General features: G+C 38.1%; 2 non-coding genes across 2 annotated transcripts; both read left to right on the top strand.

The window, feature by feature from the left end:
• Nucleotides 1–5,651: 5,651 nt before the first annotated feature.
• Nucleotides 5,652–5,733, top strand: TRNAL-UAG (transfer RNA leucine (anticodon UAG)). The gene is given in 2 exon segments: nt 5,652–5,689; nt 5,699–5,733. It is a non-coding gene; the product is annotated as a tRNA-Leu (tRNA).
• A 4,290-nt stretch (nt 5,734–10,023) lies between these two features.
• TRNAI-UAU (transfer RNA isoleucine (anticodon UAU)) lies at nt 10,024–10,105 on the top strand. Its single transcript has one exon. It is a non-coding gene; the product is annotated as a tRNA-Ile (tRNA).
• Nucleotides 10,106–10,464: the final 359 nt, after the last annotated feature.

Here is a 10,464-nt window from a genome sequence, read left to right as displayed (position 1 = left end):
ACTATTTTCAACAGATATATTTGTGTCTGTAAAAACAGGCAGACACTATTATTATTTTTATACAGCAAAAAATGCCAAAACAGGATAATAGAGATGTTTTACCGTGGAACATCAAACCACAGTAAGAATTTACTGGTGTATACCAGGCTTTTGAACATATATATATATTTGCGGCTGAACAGTGAGCGACACACTCAAACTGTTTTTTTTAGATACAAATGGCCCAAAAGTGGATAATACAGAGGTTTGTACCGTGGAACTGCAAAACCACACTTGTATTTCTCGGGCCTACACCAGACTATTTTCAACAGATATATTTGTGTCTGAAAAATCAGGGAGACACTATTTTTTTTTTTTTACAGCAAAAAATGCAAAAAGCAGGATAATAGAGATTTTTTACCGTGGAACAGCAAAAGCACACTTCTGTCTCTCTGGCCTACACCAGACTATTTTCAACAGATATATTTGTGTCTGAAAAATCAGGGAGACACTATTATTATTTTTATACAGCAAAAAATGCCAAAAACAGGATAATAGAGATGTTTTACCATGGAACATCAAAACCACAGTAATAATTTACTTGTGTATACTAGGCTTTTTAAAATATATATATATTTGCGGCTGAACAGTGAGCGACACACTCAAACTGTTTTTTTTAGGTAGAAATGGCCCAAAAGTGGATAATAGAGAGCTTTGTACCGTGGAACTGCAAAACCACACTTGTATTTCTCGGGCCTACACCAGACTATTTTCAACAGATATATTTGTGTCTGAAAAATCAGGGAGACACTATTTTTTTTTTTTTTTTACAGCAAAAAATGCAAAAAGCAGGATAATAGAGATTTTTTACCGTGGAAAAGCAAAAGCACACTTCTGTCTCTCTGGCCTACACCAGACTATTTTCAACAGATATATTTGTGACTGAAAAATCAGGGAGACACTATTATTATTTTTATACAGCAAAAAATGCCAAAAACAGGATAATAGAGATGTTTTACCGTGGATCATCAAAACCACAGTAATAATTTACTGGTGTATACCAGGCTTTTTAAAATATATATATATTTGCGGCTGAACGCTGGGTGCACACGTAGCGTTTTTCAAGCATTTATGCTGCGGAATTTCCAGCAGTGGAAGCGCTTGTGAAACGCTAAGTAATCCGCACCCCATGGTCCCCAAGGGGATTCCCCATGTTCTATGCACATGCTGCTGATTTTTCCGCAGCATTTATGCTGCGTACAAAAATCCACAGCATGTCATTTAATTTTGCGGAAGCGCAGTGGAACTCCCGCCATTGACTTGCATTGAGACGCATAGAAACCGCGACTGTACATTTTTACAAGTGGCTTCTATGGGTCTCTATGTGCGGATGGTACCCAGTTCTGGAGGAGAGGAGACTCTCATCCAGACCTGGGTACCATTGTACCTGTAAAAAAGAATAAAATAACAAATAAAGTTTATATTCACCTGTCCGGCGGCTTCTCTCTGAATACCGGCATCGCTTGAGGACCTGCGGTGACGTCACAGTCATGTGACCGCAGGCCCTTCACCGCTCTGTCTCGCGATATGCCGGCAGCCGGGAACCAGACAGGAATGAGCGCTGCGGCACACACCGGGGCCTCGGGGGTGAGTATAGCTTTATTTGTTTTAATTTTTACGGTTCACACTGTATAAATCCATGCTGTTTGCATGGATTTATACAGTGTGACCTAGTTGTCAAGCACTTTCCAAGTGATGCTATCGCCTGGAAAGCGCTTGTCAATCTGCATGCGGAAACTCATGTGAATCCGCATGTGGATCCGCATGTATTCTGCAGGAAAAACGCATGCACAATCTGCATGCGTTTTTTCTGCCAGGGAGATGCAGAAATGCTGCAGAAATTTTCTGCTTCATTTCTGCATCGTGGGCACATAGCCGAACAGTGAGCGACACACTCAAACTGTTTTTTTTAGATACAAATGGCCCAAAAGTGGATAATACAGAGGTTTGTACCGCGGAACTGCAAAACCACACTTGTATTTCTCGGGCCTACACCAGACTATTTTCAACAGATACATTTGTGTCTGAAAAATCAGGGAGACACTATTTTTTTTTTTTTTACAGCAAAAAATGCAAAAAGCAGGATAATAGAGTTTTTTTACCGTGGAACACCAAAAGCACACTTCTATCTCTCTGGCCTACACCAGACTATTTTCAACAGATATATTTGTGTCTGAAAAATCAGGGAGACACTATTATTATTTATATACAGCAAAAAATGACAAAAACAGGATAATAGAGATGTTTTACCGTGGAACATCAAAACCACAGTAATAATTTACTGGTGTATACCAGGCTTTTTGATATATATATGTATTTGCGGCTGAACAGTGAGCGACACACTCAAACTGTTTTTTTTATATACAAATGGCCCAAAAGTGGATAATACAGAGGTTTGTACCGTGGAACTGCAAAACCACACTTGTATTTCTCGGGACTACACCAGACTATTTTCAACAGATATATTTGTGTCTGAAAAATCAGGGAGACACTATTTTTTTTTTTTTTTACAGCAAAAAATGCAAAAAGCAGGATAATAGAGATTTTTTACCATGGAACAGCAAAAGCACACTTCTGTCTCTCTGGCCTACACCAGACTATTTTCAACAGATATATTTGTGTCTGAAAAATCAGGGAGACACTATTATTATTTTTATACAGCAAAAAATGCCAAAAACAGGATAATAGAGATGTTTTACCGTGGAACATCAAAACCACAGTAATAATTTACTGGTGTAAACCAGGCTTTTTAATATATATATGTATTTGTGGCTGAACAGTGAACGACACACTCAAACTGTTTTTTTTAAATACAAATGGCCCAAAAGTGGATAATACAGAGGTTTGTACCGTGGAACAGCAAAAGCAGACTTCTGTCTCTCTGGCCTACACCAGACTATTTTCAACAGATATATTTGTGTCTGAAAAATCAGGGAGACACTATTATTATTTTTATACAGCAAAAAATGCCAAAAACAGGATAATAGAGATGTTTTACCATGGAACATCAAAACCACAGTAAAAATTTACTGGTGTATACCAGGCTTTTTAAAATATATATATATATTTGCGGCTGAACAGTGAGCGACACACTCAAACTGTTTTTTTTTAGATACAAATGGCCCATAGAACTGCAAAACCACACTTCTATTTCTCTGGACTACACCAGACTATTTTCAACAGATATATTTGCATCTGAAAAATCAGAGGCACACTTTTTTTTTGGGGGGGGGCACCAACAGGTTAATAAGATGGGTATTTGTACATTGTGAAGGACGAAAAAAAAAAGAGGATTTAGATAAAAAAAAGAATTTTTCCTGGCCCCCGGGAACTGGAGCTAAGTCCAGCAATTTCAGCAACAGGAGCAGCACACAGGACTGTAATGCAGCGTTTGCTGGTATAACCACTGTGTCTCCTATACAGCCTGCCTGCCTGGGCCTGCCTGATATACCTGGGATGGACATTAGTCCTGAGAAGGACTGTTTGTTTGATCTGGCAGCCTTTACAGACCCTACACTAATTATTTTGCAGGATATATCTCTCCCTAAATCAGCAGCGCTGTCCCTACACTGTCTGATCCAGAGCGACTGTGTCCAAGATGGCGGCGCCCGGTTTTAAATACTCTACGTGACGCTGTGCGGCCAGCCAATCACTGTAATGCCCACAAACAACATGGCTGCGGCATTACAGTGACTGGCTGGCAATCCCTGCATGTTCATTGGCTCTGTAAACAGCGCCAAACATGCAGGGCGGAGACACGAGCTCCCGCCCGAGTAACCCGGAAATGCTCGGTGCTCGCCGAACATCCCGAGTAGCGTGATGCTCGGGCGAGTAACAAGCAGTGTCGAGCATGTTCGCTCAACACTAGTTCATATCTAAAGAAGAATATAATGCTGTCTGCAGGGAAAGCTGGGCTAGCGTTAGAAGAGCTAAAGCCAGTAATGAAGTGAGGCTTGCAAGAGAGACCAAAAGCAATAAGAAAGGATTTTGGAAGTAAGTCAAAAGTTAAAGAAAAGCCAAAGATGCTATAGGATTTTTAAAGGATGAAAAGGGTAAAGTGGTCAATAATGATGTTGAGAAGACTGAACTTTTAAATTCCTATTTGGCTTCTGTGTTCTCTAAGAAAGCAAATGTAACATCAAGTTATCTTCACTGTGCTGTAGAAGAAAAGGAACATGTGAACAAGTCATATGTAAGAATACTGCATATGAGTGTTCATGTTGGCTTTAGGCATCAGAATTAATTACATAATTTACCATCTATGTTACATCCATGTCAGTTCAATCAATGATCAACCATTCTCAAAATTTGCCAAAATCAATTTTGGTCAAGAAAAGTCTAAATGCTAGCTCATTTCCCTATTGCATTTTATTGTTATCAATACAGGATGAGCAGAGTGATTAGCATACATAAACAGAGCCATGCTGCTTCTGCTACTTTCCAGTAAGTCACCCTAGTGCTGAACTCATAGCTACATTGCTCTGTACTGCTGTATAATGTCTTCCTTGCTGCTGCTTCTGATTATCTGTTACGTACAGGCAGGGGTGTAGGAATCCTTCATGTTTGAGTGTACTGTATATGGGAAATCATAGCAAGTAATCTATACCACCTAATTCAGTGATATCTAAAAATTAGCGGATGAGCGAACAGAGGAAAGATTAGTTAAATATCTGGATACAAGTCATATGTTTTGTAAAATGGTGCCCCAGAGTCAATGTACAAACAAATCCCTGATAACTACATTGCTCATGCATAATAACATTTGTATTTTTGTCTAATTAGATATACAATGTTTTCTGCCACTTTTATCATTAGCAAATTTCTGATTTAAATAAATTTGAACATCCGTATGAGGTAGCGTGGCCGAGTCGTCTAAGGTGCTGGAGTTAGGCTCTAGTCTCCCTGGAGGCGTGGGTTCAAATCCTATTGCTGCTGTTAATTATTTGGATCTGATTTTTACGAAAATTTAGGAAACAGTTGATGAAGTAAAGGGAATTGAGAATTTAGGAGGCAGCGGTAATTCTATCCTATACTTTTGAACTACAAAAGGTGGAAAACCTGCGAAAACTGAGATTTTAAGATTGGACTGTGGAAAGGCAGATTTTAATGGACTCAGTAAAAAGGAAGGAAAGGTAGGATGTTCTAAAGGAAAGAAATGTCCAGGAAGGATGGGAGATTTTGCTAAATTAAATTCTCACTGCACAATCAGTAACAATCCCGAAAAGAAGGAACCAGGATGGCTGAATGCTGAACTTAAAAGCTTGCTAAAAAGGAACAAAGAAATGAATATCAAATGGAAAGAAGGGTTCATATCTAAAGAAGAATATAATGCTGCCTGCAGGGAAAGCTGGGCTAGCACCTATACCACCTAATTCAGTGATATCTAAAAATTAGCGGATGAGCCAACAGAGGAAAGATTAGTTAAATATCTGGATACAAGTCATATGTTTTGTAAAATGGTGCCCCAGATTCAATGTACAAACAAATCCCTGATAATTACGTTGCTGTTGCATAATAACATTTGTATTTTTGTCTTATTGGATATAAAATATTTTCTGCCACTTACATCAAAAGCAAACTTCTGATATACATAACTGTAAACATTTGTAAACGGTAGCGTGGCCGAGTGGTCTAAGGCGCTGGATTTAGGCTACTGTCACTCTGGAGTCGTGGGTTCAAATCCCACTGCTGCCATTATTTATTTGGATCAATTTTTTACCAAAAAATAGGAAATGGTTGAGGAAGTAAAGGGTTTGAGAACTTAGGAGGCAGCAATCATGCTATCCTATAATATTGAACTACAAAAGGAGGAAAACCTGCGAAAACTGATATTTTTAGATTGGACTGTAGAAAGGCAGTTTTTAATGGACTCAGTAAAAAGGAAGGAAAGGTAGGATGTTCTAAAGAAAAGAAATGTCCAGGAAGGATGGAATATTTTGCTAAATTAAATTCTCACTGCACAATTAGTAACAATCCCGAAAAGAAGGAAGAATGGAAAGCATTTATGGAGACCAGGATGGCTGAATACTGAACTTAAAAGCTTGCTAAAAAGGAACAAATAAATGAATATCAAATGGAAAGAAGGGTTCACATCTAAAGAAGAATATAATTCTGTCTGCAGGGAAAGCTGGGCTAGCGTTATAAGATCTAAAGCCAGTAATGAATTGAGGCTTGCAAGAGAGACCAAAAGCAAAAAGAAAGCATTTTGGAAGTAAGTCAAAAGTTAAAGAAAAGCCAAACGTGCTATAGGATTTTTAAAAGATGAAAAGGGTAAAGTGGTCAATAATGATGTTGAGAAGACTGAATTTTTAAATTCCTATTTGGCTTCTGTGTTCTCTAAGAAAGCAAATGTAACATCAAGTGATCTTCACTGTGCTGTAGAAGAAAAGTAACATGTGAATAAGTCATACGTATGAATACTGCATATGAGTGGTCATGTTGGCTTTAGGCAACAGAATTAATTACATAATTTACCATCTATGTTACATCCATGTCAATTCAATCAATGATCAACCATTCTCAAAATTTGCTAAAATAAATCTTGGTCAAAAGAAGTCTAACTGCTAGCTCATATCCCTGCTGCCTTTTTTGGGTTATCAATACAGGATGAGCAGAGTGAATAGCAAACATAAACAGAGCCATGCTGCTACTGCTGCTTTCCAGAAAGTCACCCTAGTGATGGATTCATAGCTACACTGCTCTGCACTGCTGTATAATGTCTTCCTTGCTGCTGCTTCTGATTATCTGTTACGTACAGGCAGGGGTGTAGGAATCCTTCATGTTTGAGTGTCCTGTATATGGGAGATCATAGCGAGTATCTATACCACATAATTCAGTGATGTCTAAAAATTAGCGGATGAGCCAACAGAGGAAAGGTTTGTAAAATATCTGGATACAAGTCATATGTTTTGTAAAATGGTGCCCCAGAGTCAATGTACAAACAATTCCCTGATAATTACGTTGCTCATGCAAAATAAGATTTGTATTTTTGTCTAATTAGATATACAATGTTTTCTGCCACTTATATCATAAGCAAATTTCTGATTTAAATAAGTTTGAACATCCGTATGAAGTAGCATGGCCAAGCAGTCTAAAGCGCTGGATTAAGGCTCCTGTCTCTCTGGAGGCGTGAGTTAATATCCCACCGCTGACATTATTTATTTGGATCTAATTTTTACCAAAAATTAGGAAACGGTTGAGGAAGTAAAGGGGTTTGAGAACTTAGGAGGCAGCGATCATGCTATCCTATAATTTTGAACAACAAAAGGAGGAAAACCTGCGAAAACTGATATTTTTAGATTGGACTGTAGAAAAGCAGTTTTTAATGGACTCAGTAAAAAGGAAGGAAAGGTAGGATGTTCTAAAGAAAAGAGATATCCAGGAAGGAAGAACATTTTGCTAAATTAAATTCTCACTGCACAATCAGTAACAATCCCGAAAAAAGGAAGAATGGAAAGCATTTATGGAGACCAGGATGGCTGAATACTGAACTTAAAAGCTTGCTAAAAAGGAACAAAGAAATGAATATCAAATGGAAAGAAGGGTTCATATCTAAAGAAGAATATAATGCTGTCTGCAGGGAAAGCTGGGCTAGCGTTAGTAGAGCTAAAGCCAGTAATGAAGTGAGGCCTGCAAGAGACACCAAAAGCAATAAGAAAGGTTTTTGGAAGTAAGTCAAATGTTAAAGAAAATCCAAAGATGCTATAGGATTTTTACAGGATGAAAAGGGTAAAGTGGTCAATAATGAAGTTGAAAAGTCTGAACTTTTAAATTCCTATTTTGCTTCTGTGTTCTCTAAGAAAGCAAATGTAACATCAAGTGATCTTCACTTTGATGTAGAAGAAAAGGAACATGTGAACAAGCCATACATTTGAATACTGCATATGAGTGGTCATGTTAGCTTTAGGCATCAGAATGAATTACATAATTTACCATCTATGCTACATCCATGTCAGTTCAATCAATGATCAACCATTCTCAAAATTTGCCAAAATCAATCTTAGTCAAAAGAAGTCTAACTGCTAGCTCATATCCCTGCTGCCTTTTTAGGGTTATCAACACAGGATGAGCAGAGTGATTAGCAAACATAAACAGAGCCAAGCTGATTTTGCTGCTTTCCAGTAAGGCACCCTAGTGATGGATTCAAAGCTACACTGCTCTGCACTGCTGTATAATGTCTTCCTTGCTGCTGCTTCTGATTTTCTGTAACGTAGACGCAGGGGTGTAGAAATCCTTCATGTTTGAGTGTCCTGTATATGGGAGATCATAGCAAGTAATCTATACCACCTAATTTAGTGATATCTAAAAATTAGCGGATGAGCCAACACAGGAAAGATTAGTAAAATATCTGGATACAAGTCATATGTTTTGTAAAATGGTGCCGCAAAGTCAATGTACAAACAAATCCCTGATAATTAGATTGCTGTTGCATTCTAACATTTGTCTTTTTGTCTTATTGGATATAAAATATTTTCTGCCACTTTCATCAAAAGCAAACTTCTGATATAAATAACTTAGAATATTTGTAAGCGGTAGCGTGGCTGAGCGGTTTAAGTCGCTGGATTAATTCTCCAGTCTCTCTGGATGCGTGGGTTAAAATCCCACCACTGCCATTATTTAAATGCATCCAATTTTTACAAAAAATTAGGAAACGGTTGAGGAAGTAAAGGGGATTGAGAACTTAGGAGGCAGCGGTCATGCTATCCTATAATTTTGAACTACAAAAGGAGGAAAACCTGCGAAAACTGAGATTTTAAGATTGGACTGTAGAAAGGCAGTTTTTAATGGACTCAGTAAAAAGGAAGGAAAGGAAGGATGTTCTAAAGGAAAGAAATGTCCAGGAAGGATGGGAGATTTTTCTAAATTAAATTCTCACTGCACAATCAGTAAAAATCCCGAAAAGAAGGAAGAATGGAAAGCATTTATGGAGACCAGGATGGCTGAATACTGAACTTAAAAGCTTGCTAAAAAGGAACAAAGAAATGAATATCAGATGGAAAGAAGGGTTCATATCTAAAGACGAATATAATGCTGTCTGCAGGGAAAGCTGGGCTAGCGTTAGAAGAGCTAAAGCCAGTAATGAAGTGAGGCTTGCAAGGGAGACCAAAAGCAATAAGAAAGGATTTTGGAAGTAAGTCAAAAGTTAAAGAAAAGCCAAAGACGCTATAGGATTTTTAAAGGATGAAAAGGGTAAAGTGGTCAATAATGATATTGAGAAGACTGAACTTTTAAATTCCTATTTTGCTTCTGTGTTCTCTAAGAAAGCAAATATAAAATGAAACGATCTTCACTGTGCTGTAGAAGAAAAGGAACATGTGAACAAGTCATGCGCATGAATACTGCATATGAGTGGTCATGTTGGCTTTAGGCATCAGAATTAATGACATAATTTACCATCTATGTTACATCCATGTCAGTTCAATCAATGATCAACCATTCTCAAAATTTGCCAAAATTAATCTTGGTCAAAAGAAGTCTAACTGCTAGCTCATATCCCTGCTGCCTTTTTAGGGTTATCAATACAGGATGAGCAGAGTGATTAGCAAACATAAACAGAGCCATGCTGCTTCTGCTGCTTTCCAGTAAGTCACCCTAGTGATGGATTCATAGCTACACTGCTCTGTACTGCTGTATAATGTCTTCCTTGCTGCTGCTTCTGATCATCTGTTATGTTCATGCAGGGTTGTAGGAATCCTTCATGTTTGAGTGTCCTGTATATGGGAGATCATAGCAAGTAATCTATACCATCTAATTCAGTGATATCTAAAAATTAGCGGATGAGCCAACAGAGGAAAGATTAGTAAAACATCTGGATACAAGTCATATGTTTTGTAAAATGGTGCCCCAGAGTCAATGTACAAACAAATCCCTGATAATTACGTTTCCCTGATAATTAGTCTCTTTGTCTAATTGGATATACAATATTTTTTGCAACTTATATCATTAGCAAATTTCTGATATAAATAACTTTGAACATCTGTATGAGGTAGCGTGGCCGAGCGGTCTAAGGTGCTGGATTTATGCTCCAGACTCTTTGGAGGTGTGGGTTCAAATCCCACTGCTGTCATTATTAATTTGGATCTAATTTTTAACAAAAATTAGTAAACTGTTGATGTAGCAGAGGGAATTGAGAATGTAGGAGGCAGCGGTCATGCTATCCTATAATTTTGAACTACAAAAGGTGGAAAACATGCGAAAACTGAGATTTTAACCCTCCGTCACATACAATAGGCCTGACAGGCACATCTCTTTTACTTTCATTTCTCCTTCCTCACCAGATTGTGAGGAAATCCCCTCCCTCCAGGTAGTCTCCTGTCTCTAGCAGCTCTGTGAAACCTCATATTACAGTTGGATTGCAGAGCTTCAGGAGTAGAGATGAGCGTTGTTCTACTCGAACTGTTCACCAATCTCAAATTCGAGCTGTTT

Source organism: Phyllobates terribilis, unplaced genomic scaffold, assembly GCF_046119375.1.
Source record: "Phyllobates terribilis strain yellow unplaced genomic scaffold, ASM4611937v1 Scaffold_11__3_contigs__length_659146591, whole genome shotgun sequence".
Classification (NCBI taxonomy): domain Eukaryota; kingdom Metazoa; phylum Chordata; class Amphibia; order Anura; family Dendrobatidae; genus Phyllobates; species Phyllobates terribilis.
This window is presented reverse-complemented; position numbering and strand designations above follow the sequence as displayed.